Raw genomic sequence first — 22540 nt, forward strand, 5'->3', positions numbered from 1 at the left:
CCAGCTGCAGTTTGAGTCTAAGTCTTGACTCTCAACAACAGAGACTGACAGTCACAGAGACTGTTACCCACTGAATGTATGTCTGTATAAATATAAACCTGTCAATACAAATGCTACAAATCAGATTTTATGTGAAGGACAGTCAGTCCATATGTGTCTGTTATAAATATAGGTTATAACTTCTGAGTAGTTTTCAAATAAAACAAAAACCCACTTCCAGACCTACCTGGAAGCAGTTCAGCTGTCATGTGACCTGGTTAGGAAAAGGTAATGACAGTATTACCCAGACAATAACATCTGTGACTAGTAGCCAAACACACCTGTGGTCTATCTCTGTAGCAACAGTTCAACAGTGTCTGTTTTGGCACATAGGAAGAAAATTGTTAAAGAAAGAAGTGTCACACTAATATATGATATTTTTATCAGGAAGGAGGAACTGAAGGAATTAAATATGAGTTAGAAGAATAAAGAGGGAAGAATGAAACAGAGCAAAGAAAAGTAAAATGGAGTAGGAGAGGACAGAGAAGGGTGAACAATAGAAATAAAGCTGTATAAATAAATTTGTTTTGTTTAATTTGTGTCTGACTTCAGATCAGAAGGTTGTGTATTCAAGTCACATTCGGTATCCTCTATGTTTGATATGTTATGTGCCTTGTTAACCACAGGTTATTCCACACTGAGGATATCACCAATCAGTAGCCTGAAGCCTTAGCCAAGCTGATACCAAAACTATAGGAGTATGTAGAATCCACTGCTTTAGATGACCAGTGAACACACTGGTCTTTGCAGTGGAGTGAACACACTGAAATCCACACAGTGATCATTAAAATGGAAGGCTAAGTAGACTAAGGCCTTACCTTATCTTGCTGTTGTTATCATAGGAGTCTGTAGATGTTACCAATGGTGTACAGATCATTAGGAGCATGCATTGATAGAAGTGAAACAGGAAGACGTTTATACAGTATACAGACACAGGTAGGAGAAGGAAAAATTGGGGGCTGGAATCAACAGGAAGAAAGCATCATAACAGGATTAAGAATAGGACATACAGGATTAAATGACAGACTACATAACATTGGGAAGCATCCAACAAGGAGGAGAAACAGCAGCAGACTCTGTCTACTACAACTACAACAAAACCGAAATTAAAGAGGGGGATCAGGACCCGGAATTCATTGACCACGACCAGTGGAAGAGCAGAATAAAAGAGGAGAATCAAGATCAAGATTTAACCGACCCGGACCACAGAAGCAACGACCCCGCCAGCAGGAACGAGGAGGTCCAGTCCTTTGTTCCCAGCGATAAACAGTTCAGTGTTCAGGACTTAATCGATAGAAAATGCTTCCTGTCACTGAATTAGTCTGGAATCTCTTCAGTAGAGATCAGTTTTCAAGGGGCCATGGCACATGCAGTAGTGTTGATATGCTAGTGAATGATATGTTGTCATTCAAATTTTGCGTATTTCAGTTCTTTTAAGAGTCAGGATGGCCGAGCGGTATAAGGCACTACGGTCAGGTCGCAATCTCCTCTGGAGGTGTGGTTTCAAGTCCTGCTCCTGACAAACCAGAAGTGTTTTGATCTTTCTCAAACAACAACTTTGTGTCTCACTGCTTCAAAACATCTTATGAAGGATATTTGAACATAGTGCAGATATTGGTGACCCACCTCATGCCCCTCTTTTATGAAATGGCAACATGCTCGCTGTGCCCTGCATGGGCACTTACCACTACCAGCTTCCAATAGGAGACGCCCAAACATAACCAAATTAAATTAATGACAAGTGGAATCATATACAATATTAACTCTGTTACACTGAGTCAGATGTGACCACTTGAATGTTTTGTATCAATTCTAAAATATTAATTTTGAGATGATATATTGAATAAATGTATCAATGCATACAGATAAACCCTGAACACTAAATAATGCAATGTAAAAATTACAATAAGGGCATGCAAAACAAACAGATAATCCCACTGCTTCCATAGTCCCATACAGGTTTTTTTAATATGGGACTGGGTTTTAAGACACAAGACAGTGACACCAACCTGTAAAAACTCATCTGAAATAATGTTGTTTAAAGTGTATTCCATCTTTTTGCAAGTGCACTGAATTTAGGATAGTCTCCCAGAATCCTCACAAACTCTTAGTTTTTTGACCTTCCAGAATAGTGATTGAAGCTAAATATAGCTAACATGCAGAGTGGAGGGGAACAGAGTGCAGCAGAAGTGTGCTGGACCCACCACCCCAAGGTGGATGGACTAAAACCATCTGTAGCTGCACTGGTCTAATGAAAGACCAGTGCCACGCTTCTTACAGATGTCCTTTTGCTGTTTATTTGTCTCTCTGTCTCTCTCTTCTCAGCAGACACCGTGAAAACTACAAGAAATAAGGCATATAATGTTCAAAATGTGCATTTCTTGGAGTCCTTTGTCAGTCTCTCAGGGAAATGTCCACTAATAAACAAACAAACATATGCGGCAATCCAAATCCAATGACATCGCTATTTATACCTAACATAATTTACAAAAACTGATATAAAACAACATTATACACAAAAATAACAGATTTAAAGACAATCTCTTAGACCATGCAGATAAAGGAAATCTTTTATCAGGCTCTGCATACCATTAGCGTTTCTCCGTGTCCATATTAGTTCAACCCATAATGCAACGGTCCCACGTACAACTCAACCTGGCCATGTGACCTGTTACGCTTCAGTAGTAATACTTTCTTAAAGAACCCTTAACTTTTAAACATTTTAAGGGAGCACATTCTTTACTTTATGCCTTGAATATCACATTCATACATTTTAGTCAAATATTTTTAAACAGTAAATGAGCTCAAACTGATATGAATTTTAACAGACGCAAATGTGCACATCTCTTGAAAACATGTCCTTGGCAGTTACACCATCCTCTGTACTGAAACAAACATAATACTTGAGGTTTTGTTGTCTTAACAATACTTCTAAAGCAGGATCTATGACGTGGATGGGATGGGATATAAAAACCACGTGTGCACTGCACAGTGGATTAGCAGCCCAACACTTTAACCACTCAGTCACCTCGTCACAGCTTTGTTATTGCTTACAGTACATGATCAGTGGAGAATTCCACGCTGACCTTCATGAGGTTGACAATTGTCCATGAACCCAGCTTTAAGGACATACAGTTATTGTGCCTAGTCTCCTTTTGATTTCCCACTGACTGTCTAAACAATGTACAATACATATCAATGCACAAAAGTCCAGATGATGAATCAGTTATTGAATGTTTCCATATTGTGTTAACATTCATAAGAAATGTTACATTTTAAATATTTTTCTAGTATTTTTGCATATATCTGTCATTTTGTACTATTGTACAAAACATTTGCTTATTTCTTCTCAGAATTGTGACTTTTTTCCTCAGAATTTCCTCCTGTCAGCAGCTCCTGGGTTCACACCCCAGCAGTACTACTTTCCTGTACAAAAAACTGTGGCAACTCTATATCAAGAAGATTTCTAAAATAACATGGTAATAAAAATAACTTATTTAAAATAAAAAAAAAAAAAATAAAAATAAAATAAACAAACGAAAATAAATACAAAATAAAAAGGCTAGAAAAAGAACAATATTTTTATATATATACAATATGTTAAATGTGTGAATTCTTGCAGTATAGAGTGCAAGGATTTAACTCATACATCTGAGTCCACAAAACACATGTAGACAGTCTGGGCAAATTGTAAACTGAATTATGGATGTGTGTGGTTAATGCGTGGGGGAGTTAGCTCCAGTGGTAGAGCACTTACTTAGCATCTAAGAGGTAGTGGGATTGATGCCCACATTCTCCACAAGTCTTTAAAGCCCAATCTTAAGACTTCTCCATTACCTGGTTACATATTTGTACAACATGTATGAACTCAGTCCAGACAAAGACAGCAGAATGTGTTATAGACAGAGTGAGTGTGAACTGCAAAAGTGCTGTCATCCTTTCACTCCTGCTTTCCTAACTGACATGTTTTCCATAAGCAGAAGTACAGAAGCAGAACAGATGAGGTGGATGGAAAATACCTCAGAAGAGTAGTAAAAACTTTGGACACAGTGATGGTGGTGTAGTGGTGAGCATTAAAGTTAAAAAGAGCAGGTGGTTAGGCTGGGACCACTCCACAGATTTTCTGATCAGTGTCCTGCACTCTGACTTCTTTCAGGTGCACTGACATGAGCTTCTCTGAGGAGGCTGAGCAGGGAGAGATGGAAACACAGTTCACACTGCCTAGTTTTTGAAATACCGTAGCACTCACTGTCCTCACATTCATGAGGACAGTGAGTGCAGGTTATATTGATGCAGGGTCCCAGCTAATCCTTTAGTAACTCAGCACATCAAATGGAGCTACAAAGAGGTTGGGTCACAGCTACCCTTGGTCAGTTCAGGCTGAAATTTCTGAGACTGAGATGCAGTCAGTGAAGAAACTATATTTCCACCTGGTTTCGAACCAGGGACCTTTTGCGTGTGAGGCAAACGTGATGACCACTACACTACAGAAACTGATGCAATCAGAAACAAACAATATGACATGTGCATTAGTGCAGAGATGCTTTACAGTATCATCACCAATTCTGTGCATATTTTTGAATGGAGTAAACAGCAAAGCCAGTTGTAGTAGGTGGTCCTGTCAATGGCTTGAAGGGCTTGTGTCAATGACTAACTGTCAGGAGTTTTTTGCAGTGAACTCTGTGGCGCAATGGTAGCGCCACAGAGTTCACTGACTCCAGATCAGAAGGTTGTGTGTTCAACTCACGTCAGGGTCAAAGTGTTTGCTTCTTCTTAGAATGTTACAACATCAAAAGTGTGGTGTACGGACCACAGGGAAATTCACACAGTGATCATTAAAATGGAAAGCTAAGTAGATTAAGGTCTTACCTGAACTTGCTGCTATTATTGTAGGCGTCTGTAGAAGTTACCAGTGGTGTACAGATCATTAGGAGCGTGCACGTCTGTAGCATGTCCTGTTTGGTCTCACTGATTTAAAGTAAAGAAGGACTACATAGCAGGAGGCTGTCTAGCACAGTGGTTGTGTGTCTGACTCGTGATCCAAAGGTTGTGTGTTGTGTCTTTACAATGCATGCTACATGAGACATTTGTAGCAATATACACATTCAATACATCCATATAATCAATAGAAAGTCAGCTAAAAGCTCATCAAAACAAATTTTAGGAAAATTAAACACAATTCAAACAATGAGCAGTTAAATGGCCACATACAACAAGCTAAAGGTGCAACATCTAAAACATAAACTCCAGTTGGGTTTAGAGGGAAATGAGAAGGTGGATGCACTGGCTAAACAAGCCTTGAAAAGACAGGATATAGGATTACAGGCTCCTCTTTGTAAGGCTGAAGTGATTTATCTGTTCAGAAACGAACAAAATTTGGCAAGTACATTGGGATAGATGTGAAACAGGAAGATGTTTATACAGTATACAGACACAGGAAGGAAAAGGAAAAATTGGGGGCTGGAATCAACAGGAAGAAAGCATCATAACTGTATTAAGAATAGACACACTACGTAACAATGGGAAGCATCCAACAGGATTATGGAGGAATTGCAATAAGTCAGAAACAGTTAAACGTGTGTTGTTAGACTGCAGAGCCTTTGTCTATTAACAGCACTTAAGAAGATAAAACAGGATGATTTTTCATTAGAGGGTCTTCTTGGGAAGGTTAACTTAGAAATATATCATAGATTTTTTAACAGAAATAGGTTTTGTTGAAAGAATATAGTTTTTTGTCAGACCTCTGTTCCACACTCCAGTCCAGTTGGTGGCACAAATGCACCTTTAAGCTGGATTGTCAACCACCATTAAAAAGAAAGAAGAAGAAGAAGAAGAAGAAGAAGAAGAAGAAGAAGAAGAAGAAGAAGAAGAAGAAGAAGAAGAAGAAGAAAAGAAAAAAAAATCAGAACAAAGAAACAGGAAGGAAGGAAAACCGACCCGGACCACAGAAGTAACGACCCCACCAACAGGAATGAGGTTGTCCAGTCCCCTGTTCCCAGCAATGAACAGGTCAGTGTTCAGGACTCACCTCATTACAGGTAATGCGACCCCGCCTTGTACTCTGTTCACTGTTCACATGTAAATAATCTCAGGGGAACCAGGTAAATATGTGCACGCCCCCGAGAAATGACACAAAACATCAAACTTGATCATAGAATTTACTCACTTTTTTGGCGCATTTGGATGATGGCGCGTTACTCACGTGAAGAAGCGCTTCTTATATTCCACACAGAGACAAACAGTTTACCTTGTCCTCAGAGTAAAAAACACTGATTTTAAATCAAATGAGGATTGTTTGGCTCCGCATTGTGTTGTATTGTGCTGCACTAATCCCATCTCAGCTACATTGACTGAAAGGCTCATTATGCGCGTCTTTGTCTGGTCGTTCAGTGCGTCTTTTGTGTTCTCAGGTAAATCACATGACTATTCATCCTCAGACACACCCTCTTGCATATGGCCTGCCATTTATTTCTAAAATCCTAGAAAAAGCTGTTGCTAAGCAGCTATCAGACCACTTACACAGGAATGAACTATTTGAAGATTTTCAATCAGGATTTAGAGCACATCATAGTACAGAAACAGCACTGTCAAAAGTTACCAATGATCTTCTCTTAGCCTCAGATAATGGACTTGTTTCTATACTTGTCCTCCTAGACCTCAGTGCAGCATTCGACACCATTGACCACAACATTTTATTACAGAGACTGGAGCATGTGATTGGTATCAGAGGAACAGCGTTAAAATGATTCCAATCCTATTTATCGGATAGATTCCAGTTTGTTCATGTCCATGATGAACCTTCCACACGAACAAAAGTTAGTTATGGAGTTCCACAAGGCTCCGTGCTAGGACCGATTCTGTTCACCCTGTACATGCTTCCTTTAGGATATGTCATTAGGAAGCACTCTATTAATTACCACTGCTATGCAGATGACACTCAGTTATATCTATCTATTAAACCTGTTAACACAAACCAGTCAACCAGACTTCAAGCCTGTCTAACTGACATCAAGGCTTGGATGACCAGTAACTTTTTAATTTTAAACTCAGAGAAAACAGAAGTCATTATATTTGGGCCAAAAAATCTCAGAAATAACTTTTCTAAAATTATAGCTACTCTAGATGGCATAGCCCTGGCCTCCAGCACTACTGTAAAAAACCTTGGAGTTATTTTTGACCAGGACATGTCCTTTAACTCACACATAAAACAAATCTCTAGAGCCGCATTCTTTCACCTGCGCAACATTTCCAAAATTAGGAACATCCTGTCTCAAAATGATGCAGAAAAACTAGTCCATGCATTTGTTACCTCAAGGCTAGATTACTGTAACCAGAATGCCGCAGCCAGAGTCCTGACAGGAACTAGCAAGAGAGATCATATTTCTCCTATATTGGCTTCTCTTCATTGGCTCCCTGTAAAATACAAAATAGAATTTAAAATCCTTCTTCTCACATACAAATCCCTTCATAATCAAGCTCCTTCATACCTTAAAGACCTCATAGTACCATATTATCCCAATAGACCACTTCGCTCTCAGTGTGCAGGTCTACTTGTGGTTCCTAGAGTTTCCAAAAGCAGAATGGGAGGCAGAGCCTTTAGTTATCAAGCTCCCAGCCTGGGTTCAGGAGGCAGACACTCTCTGTACTTTTAAGGCTAGACTTAAAACCTTCCTTTTTGACAAAGCATATAGTTAGGGCTGGCTTCAGGCAACCCTGAACCATCCCTTAGTTATGCTGCTATAGGCCTAGACTGTCCGAGGACCATCGGTGCACTGAGCTCCCCTACCCTAACAACTGGAAAGAGAACTAATGAAAATGGGACAACCACTCAGGCCACAAAGGACAAATGAGTTAAGAACCTTTCAGACAAGCAACTCTCACAAGCAGGGAGAGATGTCCTAGCCAATGGACTTAACTTTGCAGTCATGCCTAAACATATTCCGGTTGTGGATTTTATTAAAGCCACAGAATCTGCCATTCGCAACAATGACCTATCTAACACAGAAGCAGAGGAACTCTGACTAAAAGTAATTGCAGCACTCAAGGTTCTAAGCCACCACCACCCAACCTCACCACCAAGGAGAGCAGGACCATGTCTTCCCTGTCTAAGGACGAGACTATTACCATCCTGCCAGCAGACAAAGGGAGATGCACATTGGTTTTAAACACAACAGAGTATCATGAGAAAATAATCTCTCTCTTGGAAGACCAACAGACATACGAAAAGCAAATAAGGGACCCCACCAGCATCTACAAGAGAAAGGTGATTGACTGTTTAAAAGAACTGGAAAAGAATAAAGCCATTGACAGGACCACTTACTACAATTGGCTTTGCTGTTTGTTTTTTTGTTGTGTCAGTTTCTGTAGTGTAGTGGTCATCACGTTTGCCTAACACGCAAAAGGTCCCTGGTTCGAAACCAGGCTGAAACACAGTTTTTGCACTGACTCTATCTCAGTCTCAGAGATCTCAGCCTGAGCTGACCAAAGGTAGCTGTGACCCAACCTCTTTGTAGCTCCATTTGATGTGCTGAGTTACTAAAGGATTAGCTGGGACCCTGCATCAATATAACCTGCACTCACTGTCCTCATGAATGTGAGGACAGTGAGTGCTACTGTATTTCAAAAACTAGGCAGTGTGAACTGTGTTTCCATCTCTCCCTGCTCAGCGTCCTCAGAGAAGCTCATGTCAGTGCACCTGAAAGAAGTCAGAGTGCAGGACACTGATCAGAAAATCTGTGGAGTGGTCTTAATCGTGACCATCTGACCATCGTGACTCTTAAAACAACTGAAATACACAAAATTTGAATGACAACATATCATTCACTAGCATATCAACACTACTGCATGTGTCATGGCCCCTTGAAAACTGATCTCTACTGAAGAGATTCCAGACTAATTCAGTGACAGGAAGCATTTTCTATCGATTAAGTCCTGAACACTGAACTGTTTATCGCTGGGAACAAAGGACTGGACCTCCTCGTTCCTGCTGGCGGGGTCGTTGCTTCTGTGGTCCGGGTCGGTTAAATCTTGATCTTGATTCTCCTCTTTTATTCTGCTCTTCCACTGGTCATGGTCAATGAATTCCAGGTCCTGATCCCCCTCTTTAATTTCGGTTTTGTTGTAGTTGTAGTAGACAGAGTCTGCTGCTGTTTCTCCTCCTTTATTCCCCACAGATAGCCATCCTGGTGGACGAATACCAGATCATCTTCCTCCTCTTTTAGTCCGGTTTTATAGTGGTCCTGGTCGATATAATCTGAGTCCTGCTTCTCTACCTTCATCCTGCTGTTGTAGTGGTCCTGATCGATTAAATTCATGTTCTGATTCTGTGTTTTACACTGCCATGTTGCAGCTCAGAAATTGTTTCTTTGGTGTCTGTATACTGTATAAACGTCTTCCTGTTTCACTTCTATCAATGCATGCTCCTAATGATCTGTACACCATTGGTAACATCTACAGACTCCTATGATAACAACAGCAAGATAAGGTAAGGCCTTAGTCTACTTAGCCTTCCATTTTAATGATCACTGTGTGGATTTCAGTATGTTCACTCCACTGCAAAGACCAGTGTGTTCACTGGTCATCTAAAGCAGTGAATTCTACATACTCCTATAGTTTTGGTATCAGCTTGGCTAAGGCTTCAGGCTATTGATTGGTGAGATCCTCAGTGTGGAATAACCTGTGGTTAACAAGGCACATAACATATCAAACATAGAGGATACCGAATGTGACTTGAATACACAACCTTCTGATCTGAAGTCAGACACAAATTAAACAAACAAATTTATGTATACAGCTTTATTTCTATTATTCACCCTTCTCTGTCCTCTCCTACTCCATTTTACTTTTCTTTGTTCTGTTTCATTCTTCCCTCTTTATTCTTCTAATTCATATTTAATTCCTTCAGTTCTTCCTTCCTGCTAAAAATATTATATATTAGTGTGACACTTCTTTCTTTAACAATTTTCTTCCTATGTGCCAAAACAGACACTGTTGAACTGTTGCTACAGAGATAGACCACAGGTGTGTTTGGCTACTAGTCACAGATGTTATTGTCTGGGTAATACTGTCATTACCTTTTCCTAACCAGGTCACATGACAGCTGAACTGCTTCCAGGTAGGTCTGGAAGCAGTTCAGTACTCTATCACCATGACTAATCATCAGAGGTGGAGTCACATACAGTCTCCTAGAGAAAAGAAAGCCAGGCCTGGTCATTGAGATACACATCACTCCTTGTTTCCCCAGTGGTCCCTGCTCTTCAGGTTTAACTTGATTGTCTGAACACATCTGAATCAGTTGATCAGCAGTGGGTAGGCATAAGGCAGGGATAGTTGGAAAACAAGCAAGCCAGTGGCTTTCAAGGACCTAGGGATGGCTAAACCTGCACTAGAGACAGCAAAGACCAGTGTAAAACTGAAAGATTTTCTGGTCCAATTCTCACATTCTCCATCAAACCTGTGATGCTTTCACAACATGCTGCTCTACAACAAATATCCTCATCTGGATAGAAAACAGTCCCAACTTGAGACATGAGACCAGCGTGTTAAAGAAGTGCAGCTCTGAAAAGGAGTTTGACAAACATGAATCTTCTTTATGAAACAGGAGCATGTAGGGAGGAGACAAGAAGAGAATCTAAACAGAAACAGTGTGGTCTAAGGTGCCAGACTCAAGGTTTTGTTCCTTCCTATGAACAGGGCATTCTGGTCTCCAGGTGGAGGTGTGGGTTCAAATCTCACTCCTGAGTCCTGACAGATGTTTTCATGTATTGATTTCTATCCTGTACTTTGATAACATTCTCTGTCTCTCTCTTTGTAAAGTCATTTTCTACTTGAATATGTACATGTAACAGAAACAACATTGAATCAGGTTAATGCAAAGATATTCTGCATTAACCTAATAGTCAATTGGCAGAACATAGGTGGATCCAAGTATACCACATTTACAGTTAAATGTGTGTTATACACAGCCTGGCTAGCTCAGTCAGTAGAGCATGATATTCTTAATCTCAGGGTTAGGGTTAGGTTTGAGCCCCACTTTGGGTGGTGGTGATTCTACAGGAGAGCTCCATGTGTTGAGAAGAGGTGATGTGACTTCAGGGGGGTAATAGGAGAAGGTGTTTCAGTGTCATTAAATAAATATAGATGAGTGACTGTATCATAAATGTTTCCAGATTGAAACACAGACTAGGGGGAATTTCCAGACATAGAACATTATGTTTCAATACCTGCTGTTTTATTATTTGTTGAAAAGGTAACTGCACAGTTTACAGAGGAAACCTGGTGTTTACTGCTTTTTTCCTTTCACTCTCAAAGCTCAGAACATGTTCTTATTCAATTTTCCTTGAATTAAGTTATGAACATCCTTTTTAAAGGAACCACCGCCCAACGTGGGGATCGAACCCACGACCCTGAGATTAAGAGTCTCATGCTCTACCGACTGAGCTAGTCAGGCTTGGACACCAACTGGACAGCATGGTGGATGAGTGGTTGGAACTGTTGTGTCACAGCAAACCCTGCAGTGGCCTTTATGTGTGGAGTTTTCATGCTGGTGGGTACTCTGGTTTCCTCCCACAGTCAAAATGTATGTCAGGTTGACTGGTGATTCTAAATTGCCCATTGTCTGTCTATATGTGACCATGTGATGGACTGGTGACATGTCCAGTGTGTACCCCTGCCTTTCACCTGAAGAGAGCTGGGATAGGCTCCAGTAGATCCCTGGGACCCTGGGATGTTTTATTCCAGTCATAAAACTAATCACAGTTATAGGGCTGAGCTCAGTTGTATCAGTGTCTCACTTGAATTATGTTCATATGGTTGTTCCATGGTGACAGTTTATGAATCAGTGCAGTAACATTAGACTGTAAGTAGACTGTTACTATTGCAGAACAGTATTTATACTAAAGTCTCCAGTAAAAATGTATCTGTGTAATAAAGTGCTATGTCATTTGCTGATGATGTTAAATCTTTTGTGATCCCATTTATAGACCACTGTGAAATGAAATACAACTGCAAAATAATGAGCTAACTGCTAACTGAGGTGAGCTGACTGCAACAGTCATCCAGGCCAGGTAGCTCCTTCGGCAACAACAGAGACTGACTGTTACACACTGAATGTATGTCTGTATAAATATAAACCTAAATATGAACATAAATGCTGCTAAACAGAGAATTGTTTAGCAGCATGTGGCTTGTTGGTCTAGAGGTATGATTCTCTCCCGGGTTCAAGTCCTGGACGAGCCCATTCTTCTTTGAGCAGTAGTAAACTTGGTGAGAAAAACAACAAGGTATGTGTATGTTGAACACATATGTATTAGACTGTAGATTGACTTGTCTCCGTGAAACAGGTTGGGACCCACAGTAAGCTATCATTTGGACTAACTGACTAACTGTTGGAGTCTGAAACTTTCAACATCACAAACACTTAAATGAAACCACCTCAGACACCTCTGCTGTGTAGACTCCTTTTATATCTTTTTACGGGGTTTTTGTTTTATTTGAAAACTACTCAGAAGTTATAACCTATATTTATAACAGACACATATAGACTGGCTGTCCTTCACATAAAATCTGATTTGTAGCATTTGTATTGACAGGTTTATATTTATACAGACACATTCAGTGGGTAACAGTCTCTGTGACTGTCACTCTCTGTTGTTGAGAGTCAAGACTTAGACTCAAACTGCAGCTGGAAACTGGTAAGCTCATGGTTTTATTGATAGTTTAGCTATAAAAATAGATGTAGCTATAATGAAGTCAGTTTTTAGATACAGTGCATGTAATTAAAAATATCTGAGGGGATTTCACTGAATCCAACATGTGGACAGAGGCTGCTACTGAACATGTCTCATCAGCAGCAAAGGGGAAGGCTGGAAGTTTGTTCCAAAAGAAGCCTGTCATACTCAAGACTTGGCAACACAGATATAACCATGAGGCTGTTGTACATAGACACATATAGACTGACTGTCTTTCACATAAAATCTGATTTGTAGCATTTGTATTGACAGGTTTATATTTATACAGACATACATTCAGTGTGTAACAGTCAGTCTCTGTTGTTGCTGAAGGAGCTACCTGGCCTGGATGACTGTTGTGTTGCTGAGTTAGTCTGTTGCTGTTTCTATTTACAAAAATGTAAAAAAAAGAGTAACACAATCTGAGACCTGGTGTATTGGTTTACATTGCATATTATAACACAATATTAGTAGTAAGTAGTATTATATATGTAGTATTAATACCACATGGTTTTGCACTGAAATCACAAAAAGGCACAATGACATAAGAACATGTCTTTATGTACCACATTTTTTTGATTTTTTGATCTCTGAAGTTCTCTCCTTACCCTATTCATTTAGCCCTAAGACACAAATATAGAAAAAATTGAAAATAAATTGACCTCTCAGATTTTCTTAGTCATCTTCAGAGCTTTACAGTCCCACTTGTAGAGGAGCCAGGCATTAATCACAGCAAGGATGATGGTGTTCCAGAAGATGTAAATGTACCAGCGGTGGGATTTCATGAAGAACTTGTACTTGGTAGCAAATGAGTCCAACAAATCCACACCTCCCATGTGTTTGTTGTAGGTACCAACAATGTAAGACCTCTCAACATCAATGAGGGGTTTGGTAGCTGAATCGCTGAATCTTCTGCACAGGTTCAGGTCCAGCAAAGGATGACACAAGTGTGACCGCTCTGTTGTCGTACCATTTGACAGTGCAGATGTTGTGATTCTGGGCAGCATGGTGGATGAGTGGTTAGCACTGTTGCCTCACAGCAAGACCGTAGTGGGTTTGCAACCTGGCCTTTCTGTGTGGAGTTTGCATGTTCTCCCCGTGCTTGTGTGGGTTTACTCCGGGTTTCCTCCCACAGTCCGAAAACATGCATGTTAGGTTAATTGGTGAATCTGAATTGCCCGTAGGAGTGAGTGTGAGTGTGTGAGGTTGTCTGTCTTTGCGTGTCTCTATGTGGCCCTGTGATGGACTGGTGACCTGTCCAGGGTGTACCCCTTGTTATGACCCTATGGGTCATTATGTGTGTATGGTTGTGTGTTATTGACCCTCCCCATTACGTGTGTATGTGTGTGGGTGTGACGGAGGATGGAGTGGGCGTGGACGTAGGAAGCCCGTGGATTGGACTTCCGGGATTGGTCCAACACTTCCCGGAAGGACTATAAGAAGCCCACGGATTGCTGTTCGAGAGAGCTATTCTCCCACCTTTGCCATTCCCAACTACTTTGCTAGAGATTTCGACTTCGAGTTAGTTAGTTAGTTAGATATTAGGTTTTGTTTCGTTTTGTAGGTAGTGTTAATGATAGGACTTTCGTTATTTAGATTAGAAATACTTAGAGATTTAGGTTACGTTTGTGTTTTGTTTTCTCCGGTTTGTTTTAGGAGTTTCCAGGCTAGCGACCTGTGATTTTGTGTTATTTCTTTTGATTAGCTATTATAGGGCTGTTTAGCGTTTTTGTTATTTTGATCTTTTGTTTGATTGATATCGTAGGGCTCACGGAGCGTTTTGTTTGAGTAGGGCTAAATTAGCGTTTTGTTTGTGCTGAACATTCTGTATTGTATTCTGTGTTTAAACAGAATAAATATTCTTGTTAATTGTAGTTCGTCCAGTTCGTGTTTGTTGAGAGTGGAAGAGGTTTGGAGGAAAACTCCACAATCGTGTTACGCTCCGGCAACCCCTAGGCTGGGGCGTAACACCCTGCCTTTCACCCGAGAGAGAGCTGGGATAGGCTCCAGCAGATCCCCGTGACCCTGGCTTTCAGGAAAAAGTGGGTACAGAAGATGGATGGATGTTGTGGTTCCCTACCACTCAGACATCAAAGCTTCCTCTCCCACTTATAAACACCTCTTCTATCCAATAGCATTGTGAGGACAAACAACAGAAGAATTGAATTTTAGAATTGTTAAAAGTGATGTTGTAATTCTGCAACAGTGGGCTTTACATGGTTAAATTCATTCTTGTAGTGGTCTTGGTGAATAAAATTCGGGTCCTGGTTCTCGTTTATCATCCCACTGCTGTAGTGGTCCTGGTCCCAGAGGCCGGTGGATCGAAACCATCCTTTGCTATACGTTTAGATTATGATACTGACACAATGACACAGTTGGGAAGAAACGGTGTGTTGGGGATGTGGGGGTTCCATTCAGAGCTGATGTTACTATAGCTTTACTTCAAACCCAAGTGTCAGAAAACTTCATTATTGACTAATCAGCCATAAAATTAACTATAACATCTATTCCTCTACAACCAAGTGTCTATATACTATGTTAACATTACTAAGAATCTAAAGGTTGAGTCATAGCAAATGGACTTTCAGTTTTAAGGCCTCAACGTTTCACCACCCATCCAGGTGGCTTCATTAGTCTAAGAGAAAGTTGGACTGGAACCTGCAATTTATCTGACAGAGATAAACTGGAACTGAAAGTCCAATTGCCACGACTCAACCTTTGATAATTTGTTTTTTTTTTTCTCTAGCTGACTTTCTTCTCAGAATTCTTCTTTGTCTCTGAATTGTGACTCTTTCCCTCAGACAAATATCACAGTGCCCATAATCCTCTTCTGTAAAGCTTTGAGAATAACTGAATAGATAAACATGCTGCCATGACAAAGTACAGCTGACCTGGTTGAGCTCAAACCACCGTTGTTTCAGTCAAATAAAGGCACTTGAAGACTTGTAACACAGAAACACTGGAATGATTGAGAAGGGAATGACTTTAATACTTCACCATCAAAGCTATGCTATTAGTTTGTAGGTATGACTTCTTGACTTTCAACTCATTTATGGGCAAACTCTGAATAAAGAGGAATCACCAGAAGGAAGACCTCCCTGGCTCGACTTGAACCACCAACCTTTCAGTTAACAGCCGAATGCACTGACCTATTACGCCACTGACTGTCTAAACAAAGCACAATACATATGACTGCACATGATTTCAGATGGGCATTGAGAAGAAGCCCTGTGTGAGGTCTGACCTTTTTATATCAGGTTCTGGTATAAAAAGAAGAAAGTTCCTCCTTTTATGATTGGATGTTTTGAGAACAGTAAGATGTTGATGTGCACCTGACATACATGTTTTTGGACTGTGGGAGGAAACCAGAGTAGCTCCACACAAGCATGTGGATGATATGCAACCTCAACACAGAAAGACCCCCACCAGGTTTCTAACCAGCCTGAGCCTTCTTGCTGTGAGGCAACAATGTTAACCACTCATCCAAAGTGATGCCCTTGCTCTGAATCAGTATGAAGCAAAAATGAGTGACTGTGTGGAAGCACCGACACAGTCAGAAATGGTCACATCTGCTGGACAATCCTCATCCTGCATTTGCAGATGTAAGGGAGGGTCCAATGGCTGTGAGGTGTCATGTAAAATTCCAGCGTTTGTCTGAGAGGCCTGCAGTTTGTACGGGGTCAGTCATGGGGGAATGTTGAGTTTTCCTGCCTTAGACTGTGGTCTGAAGGGCAAGTCCTGAACCCTTTTTGTAAAGGCATTTTTGGACTTTTTCTGCTTGTTTGGTTTAAATACCGACAGTTTACAGATATTGTGACCACCTCATGGACTTTAAGACAGTGACACCAACCTGTAAAAACTCAGCTGAATCAATGTTGTTTAAAACTGTCAAAAAACAAAAAAGAGTATCTCATCAGCGGTTAGATCTCAACAGTCTCAGACTTCCCTGTGTCTTACTGCAATCCTATATGTTCCTGTTTTTTAATGTTTGTCCTCGCTAGTTATCCATATGTAGTTTCCCAAAGGAAACACACATACAGTCAAGCCCAAAATTATTCATACCCCTGGCAAATTCTGACTTCAAGTTACTTTTATTGAAGAAGAAGTACTTTATTAATCCCGAAGGGGAAATTCAGTTGTTACAGCAGTTATTAAATTTGAGATTATTAAATTATATTTATTAATAGTAATTCATAAAGTATTAGTAAAGTAATACAGTAATTAACTATTAATTTGGGGGTTGGGTGTGTGTGTGTGTGTTGTGTGTTACATGCATGTGTGGTGTGTGTGTGTGCACTTGGGTGGGTTAAAAAAGCACAAATACTCACCGTACTTGGCCATATAAGTCACTTTCACTTTCACTTGCTTCACCTTAATGTCGCAGCAGTTGGTTGGTGCTGCCTTCATTGAACTGGTTAAGTATGATGGGCTCTTCATCTCGTTGGTTCTTCCCTGGAACTAAACAAGCGCATTACTCACTATACATGCAGTTTGTGCGTTTAAGAAAAGAGACTTGTCGTCTAGTGTTCAGTTTTATGCATCTATGGAAAAGTTCAACACCAAACCACTGTGTGCTTCCTTTAATGTTTTGTATCAATCCTAAAACTGTATATAAAACTGTAATAGGCTCCAGCAGATCCCTGTGACCCTAATTAGGAATAAGTGGGTGTAGATCATGCTGGATGGATGGATAAAAACTGTACATAAGCTAAATTATAAGTAGTTGACTTGTGACTGTCTAGTGTCACAGCTTTTTGTGCCTTGTATTGGTGCAGTGGCAGCGTGTCAGTCTCATAATCTGAAGGCCGTGAGTTCAAACCTCACACGAGGCAGGGGTTTTCTTTATGTTCATCTAGAACAGGAGGGTGGCAACCCTTTGTTTCCTTCACCTTTATACTAGTGATTGCCTGTATCAGATGGGTTTAGCCAATCAGAAGCTGTACCATCCTGTCTCAGATAAGGGCGGATGACTAATTAAGTAGGTTCTGATGGCCCACACCTGATCCAGTTAGTCAGCAGTGGGTACACCATTTATATTTGGAAAACAAGCAGTGCAGTTTTTCTTGAGGAACATAAGTGCCAACCCCCCATCTACACCTGTGTGCAGTCATATATATTGAGGATATAGTTAGAAATCAGACTGCTGAAGGGCCTTCAGCTTATTAAGCAAACCAAATGCATCACTGCAAGTCATGTGAAAGTTCCATCTGCTTATTGGTTAAACTATTCTGGTGCAAGAATGAGAACATGAAACAAAAAGAATTAGTTATGTTATGCTACTTTAGTGATTTCTGAGAAGAAAGCCAGAACTCCTAGCAAAAAAAGTCAGAATTTTGAGAAAATTCAAAATTAGACTATTAAAAAACAGATTAGTTTGAAAAACCCAGAGGGTCATGAAAAGTCCAAACTAGCTCAGTGTGATAAAAAGATCATAGTTCAGGGTCTTTCTGAATGCATGAAAGATGTGGACAGTCTGTGCAAATTGTAAACTGGATTATGGATCCGCATTGTTAAGTTTGTGGGGGAATTAGCTCAAGTGGTAGAGCGCTTGCTTAGCATGTAGAGGTAGTGGGATCGATGCCCACATTCTCCACAAGTCTTTAAAACCCAATCTTAAGACTTCTGTATTATCAGATATCTGCTTTCATATTTGTACATGTATGAACTCAGTCCAGACAAAGACAGCATAATGTGTTATAGACAGAGTGAGTGTGAACTGCCAAAGTGCTGTCATCCTTTCACTCCTGCTTTCCTGACTGACATGTTTCCATAAGCAGAAGTACAGGAGCCAAGGAGCAGAACAGATGAGGTGGATGGAAAATACCTCAGAAGAGTAGTAAAAACTTTGATGGTGGTGTAGTGGTGAGCATAGCTTCCTTCCACACAGGGGCCAGTTGTATACAGGAGTCATAGCCAATGATATTGCAGCATTGTTGATGCTGTCCAAGGTGCTCAGTTGGTAGAGTGGAGGACTGTAGGTTGAAGTGACAGTTATCCTGCAGTTAAGAAAAGAGCTTTGGTATCAAATGTGTAGTTAAGTGTCAGTTTTATGCATCTGTGGAAAAGTTCAACACCAAACCCTGTGTGCTTCCTTCAATAGCTCAGTTGGCAGAGTGGAGGACTGTAGGTTGAAGTGGCAGTTATCCTTACGTCGCTGGTTCAACTCCGCTTGAAGGAGTATTGTTAAGGTTTTGTGTTCTGTGTATCTGCTGACATAGGATGGATGTAAAATCAAGAGCTGATGACACATTTGATGTGTAGTGTAATGTCAGTTTCTGCATCTTTGTAATAGTAGATTTTAGTTGCAAACCCATGACCTTCATGTTGTGAGGCAACAGTGCTAACCACTTAGCCACGGCATGTGGCAACAACAGACTGGTAAAAAATGTACAGCATCTCATTTTATGCAGGTCATACAACTAATCACAGATAGTTATATTGAATATACTGATTATTACAGACATTCACTGGAGAATTTAGTTCACTGAACAGGAGCTGACAAACATGAATCCGTTATGAAACAGGAGAATGGAGAGAGGAGCAGGAAGGAAATATGAACAGGGACCGTCCTTCGGACTTTCTAGGCTCAAGAGCTAAAATCAGTTCTTGCATGTTCCAATGTCTAAAACTCAGACATTGTGGAATAAGGCAGATATATTTTAATGTGCTTGTAAGTGGACTGTGACTTATGTGGTTAATGTTCCTGTCTAGTAAACAGGAGATCTTGTGTTCAAATCTCAGCAGTGCCTCAGTAATAACTCACTAAAACAAACCCAGATTTTTCTAAATAGCTAATTTACTAACTTCTGAGCTTTACCCTGTACTTTGATAACATTCTGTCTCTCTCTTTGTAAAGTCATTTTCTACCTGAGTAGTACATGTAACAATAACAACACTGAATCACCTGCAAAGATATTCTGCATTAACGGCAACTCAGTGGCACACAGACCCTGGTCTGTCAACCACCACAAGACTGAGAAAATTGACCTGCGTAAGAGTGTGTACACCAGCTTGGTGACAAAGACACTCTGAGCCTGCAGGTTAGAGAAGTCTTGGAACTCCGACTGATTCCATTCTGAGGACCAAATGGCCTTTGAAGCAGACTTTCTTGCCCTGGTTGCATAGTAACCTCAGCAAGCTCAAGATGATAGCTTGCAGCTAAGTACTCTGTGGTGAACAGCTGATGTCTCAAACTGCAAAAACAGAGATATTTTCTCAAGTCTTCCATCAAACTATAGAACTTAGTACCAAACTCTAACATGATGTAACAAATTTCAAACATTGTTACTGACAAGTTCAGTCCATAAATTCCATGAATCTATTCCATTGTTCATCACGTATCATTTTAATCAGTGTTCTTTCCCATGTTCTCTCTTCCTGTGTACCTATGGAAATAAATGGAAATACAGAGTAGCATAAGTAGCATATCAGAGTGTCAACACTCATCCTTAGTAAACTGGCTGGGTAATGGCTCAGACCTACTTCTAAGCTGTTTTATTCAGGACTGGGTGAAACCAAGAAAACACACACCCGGAAATACATCAACATAAAGACTGGATTTTAGACAGATTTCAAACAGATGACACACGGACCATTGACTCTGGCATCTTTATGAAGCCTTTTCTATCGATTAAGTCCTGAACACTGACCTGTTCATTGCTGGGAACAGGGGACTGGACAACCTCGTTCCTGTTGGTGGGGTCGTTACTTCTGTGGTCCGGGTCGGTTTTCCTTCCTTCCTGTTTCTTTGTTGTGATTTTTTTTTTCTGTTCTTCTTCTTCTTCTTCTTCTTCTTCTTCTTCTTCTTCTTCTTCTTCTTCTTCTTCTTCTTCTTCTTCTTCTTCTTCTTCTTCTTCTTCTTTCTTTTTAATGGTGGTTGACAATCCAGCTTAAAGGTGCATTTGTGCCACCAACTGGACTGGAGTGTGGAACAGAGGTCTGACAAAAAACTATATTCTTTCAACAAAACCTATTTCTGTTAAAAAATCTATGATATATTTCTAAGTTAACCTTCCCAAGAAGACCCTATGATGAAAAATCATCCTGTTTTATCTTCTTAAGTGCTGTTAATAGACAGTCTAAGAACACACGTTTAACTGTATCTGACTTATTGCAATTCCTCCATAATCCTGTTGGATGCTTCCCATTGTTACGTAGTGTGTCTATTCTTAATCCAGTTATGATGCTTTCTTCCTGTTGATTCCAGCCCCAAATTTTTCCTTTTCCTACCTGTGTCTGTATACTGTATAAACATCTTCCTGTTTCACATCTATCCCAATGTACTTGCCAAATTTTGTTCATTTCTGAACAAATAAATCACTTCAGCCTTACAAAGAGGAGCCTGTAATCCTATATCCTGTCTTTTCAAGGCTTGTTTAGCCAGTGCATCCACCTTCTCATTTCCCTCTAAACCCAACTGGAGTTTATGTTTTAGATGTTGCACCTTTAGCTTGTTGTATGTGGCCATTTAACTGCTCATTGTTTGAATTGTGTTTAATTTTCCTAAAATTTGTTTTGATGAGCTTTTAGCTGACTTTCTGTTGATTATGTGGATGTATTGAATGTGTATATTGCTACAAATGTCTCATGTAGCATGCATTGTAAAGACACAACACGCAACCTTCGGATCACGAGTCAGACACACAACCACTGTGCTAGACAGCCTCCTGCTATGTAGTCCTTCTTTACTTTAAATCTGTGAGACCAAACAGGACATGCTCCTAATGATCTGTACACCACTGGTAACTTCTACAGACGCCTACAATAATAGCAGCAAGTTCAGGTAAGACCTTGGTCTACTTAGCTTTCCATTTTAATGATCACTGTGTGAATTTCCCTGTGGTCAGTACACCACACTTTTGATGTTGTAACATTCTAAGAAGAAGCAAACACTTTGACCCTGACGTGAGTTGAACACGCAACCTTCTGATCTGGAGTCAGACACACTACCATTGCGCCACAGAGTCCACTGTAAAGACTAGTGTGTTCACAGACCTCAACAGAATTCAAGCCCATCATCTTAAGCATTAAGAGTTATAGTCTGGGAGTAGAATCCAAACTGTTCAAGTTAATCACCTGTCACTGGGTCACAGCTACCTTTGGTAAACTCAGACTGAGTTTTCCACAACAGTTAAAGCAAAGATCTCTGTTTCTGCCCAGTTTTAAACCAGGGACTTTTCACATGCCAGACGAAGGAGATGACCACTACACTACAGAAAGTGACACACCTTTAGATTGAGAACATGCTGCTGGGAAATGCTGGGAAATGCAACATTGTACAATAAGCCCATAAGCCACTTCCTTTGGAGAAGCTAAATTCAAATGATCCAAATGTGTGTCGTCATTAGAAAATCATAAAGAAGAAGTAGAAGAAGAAGAAGAAGAAGAAGTACTTTATTAATCCCGAAGGGGAAATTCAGTTGTTACAGCAGTTATTAAATTTGAGATTATTTAAATTATATTGATTAATAGTAATTCATAAAGTAATTAATAAAGTAATACAGTAATTAACTATTAATTTGGGGGGGTTTGTGTGTGTGTGTGTGTGTGTGTACATGCATGTGTGTGTGTGTGTGTGTGCACTTGGGTGGGTTAAAAAGCACAAATACTCACTGTACTTGGCCATATAAGTCACTTTCACTTTCACTTGCTTCACCTTAATGTTGCAAGGCAGTTGGTTGGTGCTGCTCTTCATTGAACTGGTTAAGTATGATGGGCTCTTCATCCTCTTTGGTTCTTCCCTGGAACTAAACAAGCGCATTACTCACTATACA

At 40.2% G+C, this 22540-nt stretch overlaps 4 non-coding genes across 4 annotated transcripts; 1 reads left to right on the forward strand and 3 right to left on the reverse strand.

The window, feature by feature from the left end:
* Positions 1–4460: 4460 nt before the first annotated feature.
* On the reverse strand, positions 4461–4533 carry trnav-cac (transfer RNA valine (anticodon CAC)). The gene has a single exon. It is a non-coding gene; the product is annotated as a tRNA-Val (tRNA).
* Positions 4534–8396: 3863 nt separating this feature from the next.
* Positions 8397–8469, forward strand: trnav-aac (transfer RNA valine (anticodon AAC)). Its single transcript has one exon. It is a non-coding gene; the product is annotated as a tRNA-Val (tRNA).
* Positions 8470–11415: 2946 nt separating this feature from the next.
* trnak-cuu (transfer RNA lysine (anticodon CUU)) lies at positions 11416–11488 on the reverse strand. Its single transcript has one exon. It is a non-coding gene; the product is annotated as a tRNA-Lys (tRNA).
* A 10173-nt stretch (positions 11489–21661) lies between these two features.
* On the reverse strand, positions 21662–21733 carry trnaw-cca (transfer RNA tryptophan (anticodon CCA)). Its single transcript has one exon. It is a non-coding gene; the product is annotated as a tRNA-Trp (tRNA).
* Between the last annotated feature and the right edge of the window lie 807 nt (positions 21734–22540).

Source organism: Mastacembelus armatus, unplaced genomic scaffold, assembly GCF_900324485.2.
Source record: "Mastacembelus armatus unplaced genomic scaffold, fMasArm1.2, whole genome shotgun sequence".
Taxonomy (NCBI): domain Eukaryota; kingdom Metazoa; phylum Chordata; class Actinopteri; order Synbranchiformes; family Mastacembelidae; genus Mastacembelus; species Mastacembelus armatus.